Below are 19,624 nucleotides of genomic sequence, written 5' to 3' on the forward strand. Positions count from 1 at the left end.
GAATAAAGAAAGATGTTTGTGTAGATTTAATTTTAATGTGAAACGAAGACATTCTTAATATAAAAAATTTAACAATTTTTCAGATACTAAGTAAACGTTTCCAAGTAAAGTAAGGAGTTGCAATAGTAAATCGAAATTTTTGCACCTGAGTGTATATTCATAGAGGTGGTATATTAGGCAATCGAAAGTATAAATGGCTGCCTTTTGTCTCAGAACCGAAGACAGGCTCGGGCCTTGCCTAAAATGTTTATATATATATATATATATATATATATATATATATATATATATATATATATATATATATATATATATATATATATACATGTGTTTAGGTATAGGTATATTATTATATGCTAGTAATAAAAATAAAAATTAAATGAAATATCAAATATTGAATTCTGGCAGTATAAATATATTGGTATAAATTGAAATATTAGAAGTTTAAGCAAAATTACATATTCCAAGACCACAGCTCATATTATATCTGTAGCAATTATGATAAAAACAAATGTACTGAACGTCAAGTAGGTATAAGTTATTACATCAAGGTTTTATTTCTATTTATAACGGTATGAATGTAATATTGGAAAGATAAATACAAAAACCTTTGAAAGAAATATATATCCATTATGACATCTTAATACTTTTAATTATCAGAGGGTCAACAACTTAGACCTAATTGTATTAAACAAATATCTTAAGTGAACTTATATTGAGTATTTAAATAATTAAATAATTAAATGATTCAATATAAACAAACATTGCAGCAGTTTATAAATATTAAAGACCAGGTAAAAGGAAGTTTGTATAGCATTTTTTATATTGCTAATTAATTGTGAGATAGACGGGATAGACCTTCTTATCTTATTCCCAAATTCGTCAAAAAATGCTCAAAGAATAAGATAAGTAAAACAAAGTTTGTATGGAAACTAGACACAAACCGGAACACGGCAGCTCGATTGAAGAGGACAAAGACGAGCAACCTAAAAGTAAGAAAGCTCCAGACAAGTGCATATAAAAAGTAAGTACAATATTAAGGGACAAGGAAGAAATTAAGAAGTTGCTATGCCAGATGGGGCAAGAAATTAAAGAAGATGTCTTGGAAAGGAAACTGGAAAGCAAACTGGATGATATAAATCAGAAACTTAAGCAAAACAAAGTAGAAACAGAAAATTTAAAAAGAAAAGTAGAAAAGAAAGAAAAAAATGGAATGTAGAAAACGAAGAACTCAAAAAAACATGAATGAAAGACTCATGAAGAAACACTCATGAAGAATAAATTAGAGAAGATCGATAAAGAAATATTACGCAATAAATTAATCATATCAGGAATTGAGGTAGACCTAGAAGATGAAGAGAGGCTAAGAGAAGATATACAAAAAATGATGGTAAAAGCTTAAACTGAACATTGAAATTAAAAGTGTGTTTAAGATAGGATACAAGAAATGTATAATAAAAACAAAGAGCTGGGAAGACAAACAGATAATACTGCAAGAAAAAGGTAAACTCAGATACACAAGAGGCGGTAGAGAAATATATATATATATATATATATATATATATATATATATATATATATATATATATATGTATGTATGTATATATATATATATATATATATATATATATATATATATTACAAGTGAATATTTCGACCAAAAAATAATTTATAAATACGTAGGAATTATCAGGTCAAGTGGTCTCTAATAAAAATCTTTGTTTTTTCTAAGAAACTCAATATTTAACATTAACAAAAATAAAAACACTTTAAATTATAAAACGGACACTGGACAGTTAAGTAACATATATTGTAATATATTGAACAAAATTTATAAAGATTGAAATTAGCTAACATTCACCTTAATAACAACTAACCTTAATAATTCATCAAAGAAATATCATTCTTCTAACGTTTATTTTATTGTTATTTTTATTTTTATATTTGCAGTAATTTTAATTTTTTTTATCGTATTGCTGTAACGAACGTGCTTAAGACAATTTAATCTTGACATTCATTACATACTTCAATGTCAGTTTTTATTTGTAAAATCTTTTAATTAATGTAAGTGTTTTTAAATGTATTTGTACTCCTTTTTTGTAATGTTAAAATTGTTTTACAGTGTACTCCTGATGAAGCTATCAAATAAATAGCGAAATATTGAGTTTCTTAGAAAAAACAAAGATTATTTTTAGAGATCACTTTACCTGATAATTCTTACGTATTTATATATACATATATATATATATATATATATATATATATATATATATATATATATATATATATATATATATATATATATATATTTATATATATATATATATATATATATATATATATTTATATATATATATATATATATATATATATATATATATATATATTTATATATATATATATATATATATATATATATATACCGGGTGGTCCAATAAGCCGATCTCTCGGCTATATATCAGAAACTATTCATGCTATAACTTTAGGAGAAAAAATTGCAGTAAAAGTGGCTAAGATAAATCGCTGGAAATAACTTTCAAGTTTCTGGGTTAACCGCTAGGGAGCGTATCTGTGAAGAAAAATTTGAAAACCAGTTTTTTGTGAAATATACCCAATTATACCAAGTGTTAAATAAGTAAACTAGGAAGAGGCCTAAATTAGGCACAAAGTTGTTTAAGTACTTTTTTTTACTTTTTCAAATAAAGTGTGGGGGAGAGTGGGAAAGTATTTATGAATAAATACCTATAACTTTGTTTGGATCAACCGCTTTTAACGAAATTAGTGTCATTAGAAACAGTACGGATAATTTAATTTACATCTACCATAAACAATTGCATTTAGTTTTAATTGTCATCGATAGAGGATACTTTCGAATAGAAAAAATTAAAATTTGTTTTTCTTTAAAATGTTTAATAGAAACACCTATTTATTGTAAATTATAATGGAAATGGATTAAATTTGTAACAAAATGTCGCAAACCGCATGTTGATAACTTTTGTCGAACTTGAGATATGAATAAAAACGCATAAACATAAGTAAGTATTGTATTGACTCACCCTTTATTATAAATTAAAATTAAATATGTGAAAGAGCATACAAATATCTCGATCATTAAAACTTAATGTCCAATTAAATCTTCAAATTGTTTTCTATCGTTGTCCACACAAAGATGTAATCTTTCGCGCGTAGACATAACAGCTGCTTTAATCTCAGCTATTGATATACTATTTATTGCGTTTATAATGCGTTGTTTCATGTGATATCGAGTGGTTGGTTGAGTTTGGTTCATCAATCCTTTAATCTTCCCCACAAATAAAAGTCCAGACATGTTAAGTCTGAAGATCTAGCTGGCCATGAAAATATACGTCCCCTTCCAATCAATTTATTTGGATAACTTGCATACAAATAATCTTGAACTCGTCTGCAAAAGTGAGCAGGACACTTGTCATGTTGTAATATCGTCTCTCTTCTTGTTTGTAAGGAAATATCTCCCAATGAAAAAGGTAACTGATTTTCCAGAAAATCCAAAAATGTTTCGCCATTTAAAGTTCTATCAAAGAAATATGGACCTACGATCTTTCTATCAACTATACCACACCAAACATTAAGACTTCATCTACCTTGAACCTGCACCCTATGTATCTAGTGCGGATTTTCTTCAGCCCAATAATGCATATTATGCAGATTAACACCACCCGCACTATTAAACGTAGGCTCGTCTGTCCACAAAATCTTTGACGTGATATGCGGTTGTTCTTCTAGCAGACCTAACATCCAATTGCATTAATCCAGCATTGCATCAAAATCTCTCTCATGTAAAGCTTGGTGGAGAACTACATGATAAGGATGTAGACTAAAAAACAGAACAACAAATATTGGTGAAAAAGAAAGCACTATATTTACTAAAACTCAAAAAATCTTGAAATCTTGAAAAATCCGCAATTGTTTCACAAAATAAATCGTGCATAAGTATTTTTAAGAAACGGATAAAAGGATAAAAGTGCCCTGTTGCCATTTTTATCGGAATATTAAAATAAGAGTTGAATCTAAAGTTTAAAGCGAATTCCAAGTTTCTGACCTAAACGTTCACTTTATAATATGAAAAACCAACCTGTGATGTTTTAACATCGTTAGAACAGTAGTTTTGGGTATGTTTAATTCTATAGAGATTTGTCGACTAGTTATATGTGGATTCTGTTGAATTAAAGCAAGAACATTGATTGAATTATATTCGGTCATACCTCTACTACGTCGTTTAAAATAAGGATAATGAAAACTACCAGTTTCTCTTAATCTTCTTGCCTTTCTTTCAAATACTTTTTTGTTATAATGTCTCCTGTCAGGGTATCTTACAGAATATTTACGTGAGGCAATAGGAGCAGCATTTTGGTGATATTCGAAATAAACTTCAATCATATCATACAATTTTGCATTTGGTACACTCATCACGAATTATTAGTACTGATAATTAATTACTAATATTACCAATATTAATATCTATTGAAAAAAGTGCAATCTTCAATTCGAATTATTATATAACAGTACTTAACAATGTTTTGACTGCTGTCACTAAATAAACAATATGAACTCCCCGTCAAATTCATTGTAGTAGCCTACTTAGTTTCGAAAGAACTATTTTTAATCATATGAAATAAAAATGGTCAAAATAGGTATTAACATTAAGATATTTCTGCTAGAAAAAAATTTGAAAGTACCTACTGACTTATTTTTTAATTTAATTTATAATACAGGGTGAGTCAATACTATACTTACTTATGTTTATGCGTTTTTATTCATATCTCGAGTTCGACAAAAGCTATTAACATGCGCTATTTTGTTACGAATTTAATCCAGTTCCATTATAATTTACGATAAATAGGTGTTTCCATTAAACATTTTAAAGAAAAACAAATTTTAATTTTTTCTATTCGAAAGTACCCTCTACCTATGACAATTAAAACAAAATGCAATTATTTTATAGTAGATGTAAATTAATTCATCCACACTCTTTCTAATGACACTAATTTCGTTAAAATCGGTTGATCCAAACCAAAGTTATAGGTATTTATCCACAAATACTTTCCCACTCTCCCCCACCCTTTATTTGAAAAAATAAAAAAAGTACTTGAACAACTTTATGCAGAATTTAGGCCTCTTTCTAGTTTACTTATACAACACTTGGTATAATTGAGCATATTTCCCAAAAAACTGGTTTTCAAAGTTTTCTTCACAGGTTACGCCCCCTAGCGGTTAACCCAGAAACTTGATAGTTATTTCCAGCGATTTCTCTTGGCCACTTTTACTAAAGAATTTTTTCTCCTAAAGTTATAACATGAATAGTTTCTGATATATAGCCGAGAGATCGGCTTATTGGACCACCCGGTATATATATATATATATATATATATACATATATATATATATATATACATATATATATATATGTATATATATATGTATATATATATATATATATATATATATATATATATATATATATATATATATATATAAGAAATACCAGAAATTGGAAATAGATGACATGACAAGGTGCTGAAATGAAAAAATGAAATGTAAAAGAAAATAAACTCAGCCGTTATTATCTCAGCCGTCATCTAGGCGCTTGTACTGCTTTTGTATTCTAATATCAGAAATTTGCAACCACAAAACTACGAACTTTTAGCTTTATCTATATCCAAAACTGTTCCAGTGACTGTTATATTTATTGCTGGTCAATTGCTATAATTTAGCCATAATTTTTTTGCACAATTTCATGTCACCTTTTAAAATTTTTTTGAAAATCTTTTCGTCTTTTTTAGTAAGATATTCTGCTTATACTTGTTATGTTTACTACGATACTCCTTTAATCAAAGCAACAAGCATTCTTGTTAAAAAGAACTGTGTTGTGAGAAGCAGTGCGTTCTAAATCAGGAAACTGAGCTTGCCGATGTCTTTTGCAAGAAGCATTGCTACATAGTTCATGTCTTTGCAATATTCACTTATTTCTCATTTTTTTTTCATGTTCCGGTTCACTACACTGATAGCAACAACTTTTTCACATCTTGTTAAAATTTTCAATTTCGGTTTGGTACTCATATTGACGATAGTTGTAGATATACAGTAAATAAGTAAATTACCCGATAAAATTTTTTTAAGCAATTAGTCAAAACATATAAGTTACGCAGATTTGCATACATAGAAAGTTTCATGGATAGAAATTAAAATTTGATTGGATAATAGAAAAAAGGATTTTGAGAATAGCTAACAAAAAGTAAGTAAACTGACTGATCAAAATGTTCGTAAGCAAAGAGCCAAAACATAAATAAGTTACACATATGGGATCACCTAGAAGATTTAATAAATAGAAATTGAAACGTCAATAAAAAAAAATTGGAAATAGCTACCAAAAATGAAGATTTTATTTGTTCCAGATATGAGAATTTAAGGTTGATCCGTCGTGATATACCGAGTCTATCCTTTGAACTTTGAGTTATAAAGTACAAATATGTATTAAAACTACGTCGTAGTGAAATAATATTCTATTTGAGTTATAGAGTCTATATAATTTAAGATCATGTTTGCGCAGGTAAATAATAATAACACTATTATATTATACTTAGTTATAATAGAGATAAGTTTTATTGTTTTACAAGTACAACTGTAAATTGTACAGAGTCTGCTTACAAGTTGCAAGTAAGTCATCAGTCATCAATAAAAAGAAAAGGTGTTGCCAACATACACAAAATAATTATAGTACTGAATTGTACAGCAACACCTCTCTAAATTCTACAAAAGTACAAATAAATTAAGTACAAACTGCAAACAAAATTACAATAAACTAATGAATTGTATACCACAAATCTGGCCTAGTGCCAAGCATCAAATACACCAAGCTACCAAGTACCTCCTTATAACTTTGGGACTGAAATTAGTTTAAGCTTCTTTTTCTAAATTCAATTTAGGTTCCATTGGAATTTTACTAATCTTGCAATTTACGATGTTAAAACGTTAACGATTTGTAACTAAATTTTCTGGCTAACAACAAGTTTTATTTTTCCTTTCAATTTCTAATCCTAAAAAGACAATTTGTTTCATTTGATAAATTTGTTAGTTTTAAAATTTTCTCTAAATTTGATTTTAAAAATTTGACATCATCTTCAGAAATTGAAATTACAATATCATCTAGTCATATCAAAACAAAAATTTTTCCATTGAAATACAAGCAAGGATCAACCTTAAATCCAGTGGATTTAAAAACACATCACTAGACACTGGACTTTAAAAAAAATGGCTAACAGTACACTCAGGGTGGTTAATCTAGCTAGTGGTGCATACACGTCTTCGTTGTCTAATTCTGGCTGCTGGTAGCCTCTGGCCACTAATCGAGTTCTTTTACTAACTGACCATCAACATTTTTCTCAACAAAAACCCATCATGAATCAATGATTACGTCATCAGCCTTAAATTCTACCAAAGTCCAGGTACTATTTCTTTCTAACTCCAAAAGTTCCTTATCTATGGCCTCCTTCCATCCATTTCCCATCGAAGCAGCTTCAGTGTCGTTTTTAGGTAATTCAACAGGTAGACAGCCAACAGATAAAGTCATCATCATACTCACTTCATAGTCATCGAGATAAGAAGGCATACGTCTATCTCTTGAACTTCTACTTATCTCAGTTTGTTCATGACTATCAGGTTGTATTACTTTAAGTTCAATGTTAACAGGTTCAGTAATAGCCAATACAAATGCATTTTCTTGATCTCTCAGCAAACTTTCCAAATCGATCTTCTCCTGGAATATGTGCATAAGCGTAACATCCAAATAATTTAATTTTGCTCAATCGGCTTTTGCCGGTTTGTAACCGTACCAAACTTTAGCTGGTGTACAGTCATTAAGCAATGTACTTGTAGGAGTTCGATTTTTATAAGTACACAAGCAGCCAATACAGCTTCTCCGCAAAATGATTTGTCAAGACCGCTTGTCAAAATTAAGTATCTAGATTTATCTTTAATAGTACGATTGTATTTTTCCGCTAATCCATTCTGCTCTGGATTTCTGGGTACAGAATATTGTATAGTTATTCCTTCACTAGTACAAAAATCTTTAAATCTTTTAGAACTATTCTCCCCAATATTATCACATCTCAAATCCTCAATTTTCATGTTGAATTTTGATTCAGTTAAGGCTACAAAATTCCTAAAGCATGTTTCCATTTCATCCTTTTCTTTAATAAGGTATAACACTCCAAAATGGCTGTAATGATCAATGAATAAAACATAATAATTTTTACCGTTATGAGCAGGAGTGCTCATTTTTACACACATATCTGTAGAAACGTATTAAAGTAGGCATCAACCGTTCCTATCACTTGGGATGCTCTTTAAAAATGGAGAGCGTGTCTGCTTACCTTTTAAGCATATCTCATATATACTGAATTTACAGGAAATCTACAAGAGTGTCCTATCCGCTTGTGCCACAAATCAGGTGTATCACGAACTATGTTAACGACATCTGAATACAATTGCAATACAAATTACCAATGAATTTTTCAGTAATAATTGCAGTATCACCCTTCATGATTTTTTTTCTAATTTTCAAAAATCACACGAAAACCTTTTTCTTCAATTTGTCTTACTAATAATAAGGTGTAAGAAAGATTGTCACAAACAAAAACATCATTCAAAGCAACTGAAAGTCCTTCTTTAGATATAGCTGAGAAACTACTTTAAAATTTTAATGCTACAGGTTCACCAACCTTTGCTACATGTATTTGTCTATCCATTGCTTTGAAATTAGTCATAAATTGAATGTATTTTGGCATAAAACAGGTGGTTGTACAATCACTATCCACATATCCACAGCCAGATGTACACTATTCATTACATTTGAATCACATCTTACTGCAACTTCCTGTTTTGTGCGATTACCAAGAAATGCAATTTCTTTATTTTTAACATTACTCATATTAGCAGTCATATGATTTTTGGACAATATTTTGGACATTTCGAGCGAATATGCTCCATTTTATGACAATTATAACAAAAGTATGTTTGTCCTTACCTTTATATTTATCATGACCAACAAAGGCATGCTAAGGAACAGGTACAGTAGTAACTTCCTTTGTTTTTAAACAATCATCTTCTGCCATTAAACTATTTTTCACAAAATCTACAGGATTTTTGATGAATCAGAACGAAATAAAATATTAATTGATGTTACAACTTCTTTTTCTTCAAGTTCCGCTCCTATCGGAGATTGGAAATCATTCTGGCAATTATAATTTTGTTGGTTACGCGCCTGAATAGTTCAATTGAACTGCATCCAAACAATTCACGGAGACTGCGTAGCCACGAGATTTTACGTCTTCCTACGCTTCTTCTGCCTTTGATTTTTCCCTGCATTATATTCCTTAGTAGTTCGTATCTTTCACCTCTCATGATGTGCCTCAAGTATTCCAATTTCCTGATTTTTATGGAATTTAAAACTTCGCATTGTTTTCCTAGTTGTTCGAGAACTTGTTCGTTTGTTTTGCGATCCATCCATGATATTTTCAAATGCTTCTAGGTTTTTAATGTTGGATTTTTTAAGTGTCGAAGCTTCAACCCCATACAAAAGGGTAAAGAAAATATAACATCGAAGCATTCTTATTCGGAGCGATATATTGATATCGCTATTACAAAAAAGTTTTCTCATTCTATTAAAAGTTGACCGTGCAATTTCAATGCGGCATCTTATTTCTTTTGTCTGATCAGTATCTTCTGTGATCCATGCTCCAAGGTATTTGTACGAAGATATTTGTTCAATTTCTGTATTATCTAGTACTAGCTTAACTTTGATGTTTTGTGCTTTTGTAAATACCATGAACTTGGTTTTCTTCAAATTTATTTTTAGTCCATAATCGTTGCAATATTTATTTAGTTGTTCAGCAAGGTGTTGCAGTTCTTCTAGTGTCCCTGCCAGAAGGACGGTGTCGTCAGCATATCTTATGTTATTAAGTGGCTCACCGTTTATTATAAGGCCCTCACTGACCTCAACAAGCGCTAATTCTGAGATGGCTTCACTGTATAAATTGAATAACAAGGGTGATACAATACACCCTTGGCGGACCCCACGGCGAATCTGGATATCCTCGGTCAGTTCATTTTCAACTTTCACTTTTGCTGTTTGGTTCCAATAGAGGTTACATATGATTCTAATGTCTCTACTGTCTATGTTTTTATTTAATAGAATTTCTTTAAGCCGATTATGCTGTACTCTGTCAAATGCCTTCTCAAAATCAATGAAACAGGCATATACTTCCTGATTTATATCTAAGCATCTCTGCGAAAGAACACTTACTGCAAACAGTGCATCTCGTGCTCCCAGTCCTTTCCTAAATCCCATTTGTGTATTACTTATGCCTTCATCTAATTTCTTATGTATTCTATTGTAAATTACTTTTAAAAACAATTTCAAGACATGCCTCATTAAGGCTATGGTGCGGTGTTCATTGCACTCCTTTGCATTGGCTTTTTTGGGTAGCAGTATGAATGTTGATTGGAGCCATTCTTTAGGTATTATACCTATTCTATATATGGTATTGAATAGATCTAAAAGAAGATCAATAGATTCAGCATTCACAATTTTGAGTAATTCGATAGGAACTTCATCCGGCCCGGGAGATTTACCACCTTTAGCTTGTTTCATTGCATATTCAATTTCTTCTCGTATAATGTCAGGACCAGTATCATCCTTAAATTCTTTTGGTGCTTCTGTTCTCTCTTTGTCTTCAAAAAGTTGTGCTATATATTGTGCCCATCTCTGCATTTTTTGGTTTATATCTGTTATAAGGGCGCCACTTTCATCTCTTAGTTGCCTAGTTTGAAGTGTTTTTCTCATTCCTGTTAATTCTTTAATTCTTTTGTGCATGTTAAAAAGTCATATTTTTTCTCAATTTCTTCTAGTTCTTGGCACTGCTCATGTAACATTCTCTCCTTAGCTTCTTTTATTCTCTTTTTAATTAATCGATCAGTTTCATTATATTTAATGGGATTTTTTGTTTTGAATGATTTTCTTTCATTCATTAATAGTAGTATTTCTTCAGTCATCCAGTCTTTATGTTTTCTTTTCTTTGGTTTTAAGTTTTCATTTGCTGTTTTAATAATTGCTACTTTTATATTTTCCCATTTCTGATCAATGTTATAATTACTTGTATTCAGTTCTTGGGCATTACGTAGATTTTCAGTTAGAGTTTTTACAGTTTGTTCCTTTGTTTGCGGTTCTCTTAATCTCTTAATATCAATTCTACTTTGTGTGAGTTTTTTTAACCAGTTTCAATTTTGTTCGTAATGTGACTACTATGGGGTTATGGTCTGAACCGATGTCGGCTCCAGGGTAAGTTTTGGCAAACAGTATAGAATTACGAAATCTTTGTCTAATGAGGACAAAGTCAATTTGATTTCGGATTATTCTATTCGTTGTATCACCGGGAGATTTCCATGTATACAATCTTCTTTTTGTTACAACTTAATTAAATTTATTAGACATTGCAGATAACCGTGTGGTGATTTTTTTACTATCATCAATTTTACCTCCTGCATTATTTAATTCTCCTAAAATTTTATTTAAATCCACCAAAACTTTAAGTACTAACTTGCGTAAGTTTTTTTGGATGTTTACTCGAGACTGAAGTCCTGTCTTTCGTAAACAGCTTTAAGAGATTCCATCATTCCCATCGAGATTTCTCTTGAGAAATGACATCAAGAACATCATGTCTTTTCACTTTTCATTCCAATCAAAATTTCCACGAATTACAATCGACAAAATTGTTTCACAGTAGCCCTAAAAAGTTGATTGTTTGACAAAGCCATATAGTCCGGTAAAATAAGGATGCAACCTCGGAATCAAAGATAATAAGCTGAAAATTTGCATACGTCTTTATTTTGATGGTATAAAACTTACCTCAAAAGTCTCATATAATCACGTGTCCGCGTCTTAAGATATTTAAGGTCAAAGGTCACGAAAATGAGTTTTCTGCAAATATCTCGTTTCCCTTACACTTTATGACATTTAAGGTGGTAAGAAAAATTGTAGAATGGAAAATTATCTTCAATTTTTGTTTAAAGTACTTTTATGTACCTTCAACCCTTCTTAAGATAGAGCGCAAAGAGTAGGGGACCGCTTACCTGTGTATACGATAATGCGAAGTCAGCCAGTAGGATTCAATAAATAATAAGTTATATAGTTAATTATTCACTTAAAATACTATTATTATCATTAAATTTTTATTATTTATTATTTAATAAACTATATTTATAGATATTAATCATAAAATATATATTTTTTATATAATATTTATTTTAATTTTAACAAACATACAATATTAAATGAAATATTTCAAATGAACTTTAATGATATTTTTAACAGCTGTATATACGATAAATTAAGATCATGTTCAGAATTCAACAATAATCATTTTCATATTTAATTAAATACTGAAAAAATCATATTTTATTATTTTTTTAAATTATATATTTATTTATTAATCCAATAATCGATTTATTAAAGTTACAAATATAATATATATATATATATATATATATATATATATATATATATATATATATATATATTCTTTTATTATGTATGGTTAATATTTTTGTATTAATTTTCTTCTTCATCGTCTTCTTCTTCTTCTTCTTCTCCTTCTTCCTCTGACTGCTCAATATCGGATTCATCATCATCATTCTCGTTTATTAAAGTATCAGAATAAAAATATTCAAGAATATCAGGTGCATATTCACTTTCTTCATTGAAATCATCTGAAGTTGATGTAGCGTTTAGACATGATTGTCCATTACACTGCCCACAAATTAAAGTACATTGCAATCCTGATTTCCTGCATCCGCAATTAGAACCACAACCTTTCTTGCAATTGCAAAATATTGTATTTAGCAGTTCTTCTGGTGCTGGCGGTAATAATGTTGTTATTGGTTCCAGAAATTTATTTTGCATTACCCAGCCGAATTCTTGGGGTTCTAAATCATTTCCCAACCAAATTTGGGTCTGATAATAGACACGAATGATATGCTGACGAGCTGCTGCACTTTAATATGGAATACTTGATAACTCCACTTTTTTTTTGAGTCTTGTTGATTTGATGAACTGGGTGTATCGAAAAGAGTCTATATCGTCTTCTGATGTTGGAGCAGTATACGCTGCTAAGAAAATACGTACTCCATTTTCAAATAGTTCTTGTACAGAGCAGTTTTTTGTTGAAATAGTTGAGGTGACTGATGTAAATGGTGATTTTTTTTTCGAACATTTTAATAAACGATATTTTACCTTTCCTATAAATCGCAGAAGTCGTATCACATCCACTAAAAGCGTGTAAAAATAAGATGTGTTTCTTAGAATGAGGGTATTTATAATTAATATCTATAAATATAGTTTATTAAATAATAAATAATAAAAATTTAATGATAATAATAGTATTTTAAATGAATAATTAACTATATAATTTATTATTTATTGAATCCTACTGGCTGACTTCGCGTTACCGTATACACAGGTAAGCGGTCCCCCACTCTTTGCGCTCTATCTTAAGAAGGGTTGAAGGTACATAAAAGTACTTTAGACAAAAATTGAAGAGAATTTTCCATTCTACAATTTTTCTTACCACCTTAAATGTCATAAAGTGTAAGGGAAACGAGATATTTGCAGAAAACTCATTTTCGTGACCTTTGACCTTTAATATCTTAAGTCGCGGACACGTTATTATATGAGACTTTTGAGGTAAGTTTTATACCATCAAAATAAAGACGTATGCAAATTTTCAGCTTATTATCTTTCATTCCGAGGTTTGCCCCCTTTTTTGCCTTATTTTACTGGATTAATAATTAAATGAAAAATGTGCAAAAACTGTGAACACAATTTTTTCTACAAACTACACTTTTAGCAGCACATATTTTTGTTTAAAACAAACTTAAAAACATTTTTCTAAATTTCTGAAGCTGGGCTCATAACATACGCAGGTTAATAATAATAACACTACTATTATACTTAATTAGAAAAGAAATAAGTTTTATTGTTTTACAAGCACAACTTTAAGTATACAGAGACTAATGACAACTAAAAAGTAAGTCATCAGTCATCAACAAAAAGAAAACGTGTTGCCAACATACGCAAAATAATTTTAGTACTGAATTGTATAGCATCAGATGATGCATATTTGGGGTTCAACGGAAGGAAATGGCTTTTCTCTTCCTCTTACTGAGGTTTATGACTTAACGAACTTCGAATTAGCCCCTTTTTATTGTATATTCAAAAAGACCAAAATATAATCTTATCACGAATCAGTTACTACGATGAAAATATCGTAACGTTAGTACATAATCCCACCAAATTCATTAACAAAAAAGTGCTAAATTTGTTATCAAAAAGCCAAATCAGTATTACATTAATTTGTAGCGTTCATTCAACACCTTACTAATCCCGCCATATTTTTTGTTTGGTATCTTTATATCATCATTAAAATTTAATAACCTTAAATCGCAATCATTATTAACAAACTTTCCACTGCTTCTCGAGCAATAAAAATATTTACAGCATTTTAATTTATTGTACCATTAATATTTATTGCAGGTAAATCGGTCCCATCAAAATATATTTGGGATCTTACAATCTCCAGAAAAATAAGTTTATGAGTTTTTAATCAGTTCTGCATAACATTATAGTGTGTCTGATTTTTTTTTATGTTACCATTCCTTTTTCTGCGTTCTTCCAAACGGAAAGCTATAAATATATTTTCATGATCTACAACCTAAAGAATGAACGGTAGTTCGATAGTTATTCATTAGTTTATATATAGTTGAAGCCAAATATTCATGAAAATCTTAGTTAGATATATATCGTTTGATACCCCACACATTATTTTTAATGTCGTGGGAGTTATTTGCTAAATGATGTGGTACCTATAAATTTTAATATCAAATTAATTTAGGAATTAAGTTAAGAGGACAAGTTTAGGAATGCACTAACAACTCTTCCGTTTAAAGGGAAGTTTATTTTGCTGCTAAATGATAAACACAAGCAAATATTAATAATGATCTTATAATATTTCTACTTTTTCGTCCATTTTTATTCAGTGGCTTAACTGATTATTGATTACAAATACATAGTAGCAATTCTAGCAATTTCAAAACAAAATGAAAAAAAATTAAAAGGATTTTGTACAACAACCAAAATGAAGAAGATTGTTGGTCGTAAAGTAATAATGAATTTTGAATATTTTTGATGCCCAAATTTCAAAAATGCCTTTTTTATAGCAGCTCTGGTCTGTTTTTAATCGATTCTATAGTTTAAATAAAAGGTAAAAGAAGAAAATGTTTTAAGAGCTTAAAGAGCTCAAAACAAAACTTTTACAGGTAAAATTACCTGTACTTGGAAATCTCCATGAACGTAAAATCTAAATTTCCGATACCTGCCGACCCCTAACGACCGAATTTCACTACTTCGGCTGTATACTTAATGTGTACTGGTACCCTTACAAGTTTCAGTTGAACGTCCAATATTTGCTGCAATGGTCAATGAAAAAGGAAGTGCCTTAAATATGAAGTACTAATGATTTAAAGAGAACAAAAAAAAACAATTTCTTCTTCTTCGTCTTCTTTTTATATAGACATGACTCTGTCTGTTTTTCAATGTACCTCCAGTAAGTTGTCATTCCATCATTTTCGTGGTCTTCCTACTGATCGTCTTCCTATTGGGGAACCGTCACTTGCCGTCTTTACTACTCTATTTGTTGTCATTCGGCTTATATGACCGTTTCATTCTACTCTTCTATTTCTTACCCAGTCCTTGATGTTCTCCACCTTGGATCTGTATATCTGTACTTCTAGCTCTGTCCCATAGTGCCTTACCGTCAATTTTTCTAAGTGTTTTCATTTCGGCTGTTTCTAACATCCTTTTTGTCCTCTCTGTGTCAGGTCTTGTTTCTGACGCGTATATCATTATTGGTCTGATGACTGTTTTGTAAATTACGTCTTTCGTTTCTTTCCCGATACTTTTATTTCTCCATATTGTTTCTAATATCACCTAACCTAAATGCTATTACCTAATCAAATACCTACTCCAATTTACACTCTGAGAATATGGAGTTGATTATATACAGTCGGATAAAGACAGTGATTTTTAGGCAGATCAAGAATCCCCATTTTTCAATCAACACTAGCTGAATAACCTTGTTGGAGACCTTAATCTCTACAAAGTGACTTCTGAATTATTTGCCTTCTCATTAAAACTAATATTACATTTTACAGTAAAAGTAACCTGATTTGCAGTAACAGCATAAAAGAAATCTATCGAAATAGATATTAGACGAATGGCACCTTTATAACGATAGTTCAAAACATAGTTCAAAATGTGGCCCAACACAACGGTGATAAATTTTGGTATATATCCCTTGGTCATTCTATCAGCATGAAAGAGGAAAATGGTAAACTTTCTCCTTAGATAATATAAATATAAAAATTCTTGATTTGGGCATATTTGGGACAGAATAGCAAAAAATTACTACAGCGTTGAAAAAATTGACTGGATTCAAGAAAAACAAAACATAATCATCTAACCTTTAGTTGCAGAAGAAAAAATTATATTGTCACCCTTGTATACCAATTTGCGGCTTATGAAGCAATTCGTAAGGGCTTTAGATCAAGATAGACAATGTTTGGATACTTATCACGTAAATTTCATGAAGTAAGCACAGAAAAACTGAAAGGTGTAATATAGGTCCTCATATCTATAAGTCGGTTTTTCTAAACGTGCACGCTCGTCCGGAAGGAATCTATGAAGTAAGTTACTTCAACCTGAAGTCTCTATCTCTTGCCGTACTGCTTAATTGCTTATCCGTAAGTCGATCAAACACACCATCGTATTCTAGTCTAAATTTAGATGTATTTAGAATTTTAAACCACTACGTTAGCCCTTGTGTCTTCTTTTTAGGTCTGAACAATCGACCACGAGATCGTTCACAGTGAAGTGAATATGATTAATCGGTCTGGCTCGCTTGGCAATCTGGCCAACCTAATTTAGTTGGAATATTCGCTGGTCCTCATATAAGAGCGCTTATTAAAGATCAACAATTCAGAACACCAATGAAATTCAACATCAATTCACAAGTCCATCACTTCACAGCTTTTGTTTTTATAACAGCAACGTTTGTTAAAATAATACAACATTTTCTTGAAAATCATAGCGCAGAGAAGAAGAGTTACATATAACTAGTAGAAAATTACCAAGATTCAAAATAAAGAGCTAAGCTTGATATGCAGTGACTTTAACGCAAAAGTCAGCAACACTACACAAAATGACGACTTAAAGAATGTACTGGGAAAGTACGGCATAAGTTAGAGAAATGAAAGAGAAGAACTATTCTATTATGAATACTTCATTTACACATCATGTATGCCGACTTTATATTTGAAAAAGTCCTGGAGATAGGTCTAGAAATCAAATTGACTACATCCTCACTAATATTCGCTGAAGATCATTAATCTAAACAGTCAGATCATATCCAGGGGTGATATTATGTGGATCAGATCACACTCAGCGCCCAACAAATAGAGAAAGACAAAAAAGATAGATCTAAGAAAGAAGGAAGACCTTCTCCAAGAAGCGCAAAAAGTATGCCCTCTATTGGGTATCAATAGTAGGGAGTATCAACTATTGTATAACAACACCAATTAATCGTCCAAAGGTAAATAATCGGTGAAACAGAAACTCTCGATAACAGATGAAACTCTTAAAATAATTGAGAATAGAAAAAATTAAGCCAACAGAGAAAATATAGCAGAGACATGTAGATTATATTGCCGGAATCTATATAAAGACGATCAACATCAGGAACTTGTTCACCAAATCCCTGAATAAATCAAAGAAGAACCTAATCTATTCGAGAATGAAATACGGCTCTCAATCAGTAAACTCAAGTAAGGTACCTGAATACAATATGGCCATGTTGGTAATATGCCCATTTCCATGTTTTGCTTTAATATTTGATATTCGGGGAAGGAGGCGCTGGACACACTGAACGCCTAATATAACTAAGCCCGTGACCAACCTCAAGGTTAGTTGTGAGCTTGCCGTGGTGCAGTCAAGTTGTACGTGGTTTTTAAGAGCGTGTTTATAAAAATTGACGTCAGTTTTCACCTCTGTTTTGCACTTAAACGTTTTAATTTGGCTACGACATTAAGTGATTTTAGTCTGCCATAGAGTACTTAAAATGTAAGTAAAAATAAAATATATTATTATTCAAAATGTTTTTATAATTTAAGAAAATGTATTAATCATCATGTGTCAACAATATGCCCATAGTGTATGCTGACAATTTGCTCAATTGGGCATATTGCCAGCTAATTATAACAGATAATTTATTGATTTTTTTTGTTTTAGATAACATGCCTCGTGTCAGAAATAAGGAAGTACGGTCGCAATGGAGCAATCAACAGCTAGAATCCGCAATTGCAGCAGTAATGAATGGAATGTCATACAATGCGGCAAGTCAAAGGTATAATATTTCTAGATGCACTTTGAAACGCTATGTAGAAAAAAATAGTACCAAAAAGGCAAAAATGGGGAGAAAGACTGTTTTGAATATAAATCAAGAAAACGAATTGTCTCGACGAATTGTTAGATTGGCAGAAGTTGGGTATCCCCTCAGCAATAAAACTTTAAAAAAATGTGTGTTTACTTATTGTGAACAAAACAATTTGCCACACTTTTTTTTACAAGGAACCAAAATGGCTGGACGTTATTGGTTAAAAGGATTTTTGCAAAGACACCCTGAAATATCGATAAGGAAAGCACAAAACATGAATCCTGCTCGGGCTCAAAAATTGAACAAGTTTATAGTAAAAGACTATTTTGACAAATTAAGGGGTGTACTTCAAGAATTAGATTTAATCGACAAACCTGAAAGAATTTACAATGTGGACGAGAAAGGCTGCAGACTCAGTCTACATCATCAACAGACCGTTCTAGCAAAGAAAGGCGCGAAACGCGTACATTTGGTTGCTCCGGAACATGGGGAAAATGTAACTATTGTTAGCTGTGCTAACGCCAATGGTACCGCTATTCCTCCTGCCGTTTTGTTTAAAGGACGGCGCATGAAGCCCGAATGGAAAGATAATTTGCCTCATGGCACGTTGGCGTTGATGACCCCTAAAGGCAGTATGAATGTGGAAACCTTCATTATTTGGTTGGAGCATTTAGCAAAATATAAATTGGAGGGAAAGTGTCTTTTAATATTTGATGGAGCCTCATGTCACTTAGACATTTCAATTGTCGAAGCTGCCGAGAAATATCAAATAACCCTTCTGTGTTTGCCTAGCAACACAACTCATGAACTCCAGCCGATGGACAAAGCTGTGTTTCGTTCCTTTGAACACCACTGGGACGAACAAGTGTTGTTGTATTGGACCAAATACAAAGAACGTGCTTTAACAAAGCAGCGATTTGGGGAAATATTTTCGATAGTGTGGGACAAGGCATTGACACCTTCTAACATTAAATCAGGCTTTGCTGCAACAGGAATATTTCCTTATAACCCCGATGCTATACCTGAAGTTGCTTTTGCCCCAAGTATTT

This window comes from Diabrotica undecimpunctata, chromosome 3, assembly GCF_040954645.1.
Source record: "Diabrotica undecimpunctata isolate CICGRU chromosome 3, icDiaUnde3, whole genome shotgun sequence".
Taxonomy (NCBI): Eukaryota; Metazoa; Arthropoda; class Insecta; order Coleoptera; family Chrysomelidae; genus Diabrotica; species Diabrotica undecimpunctata.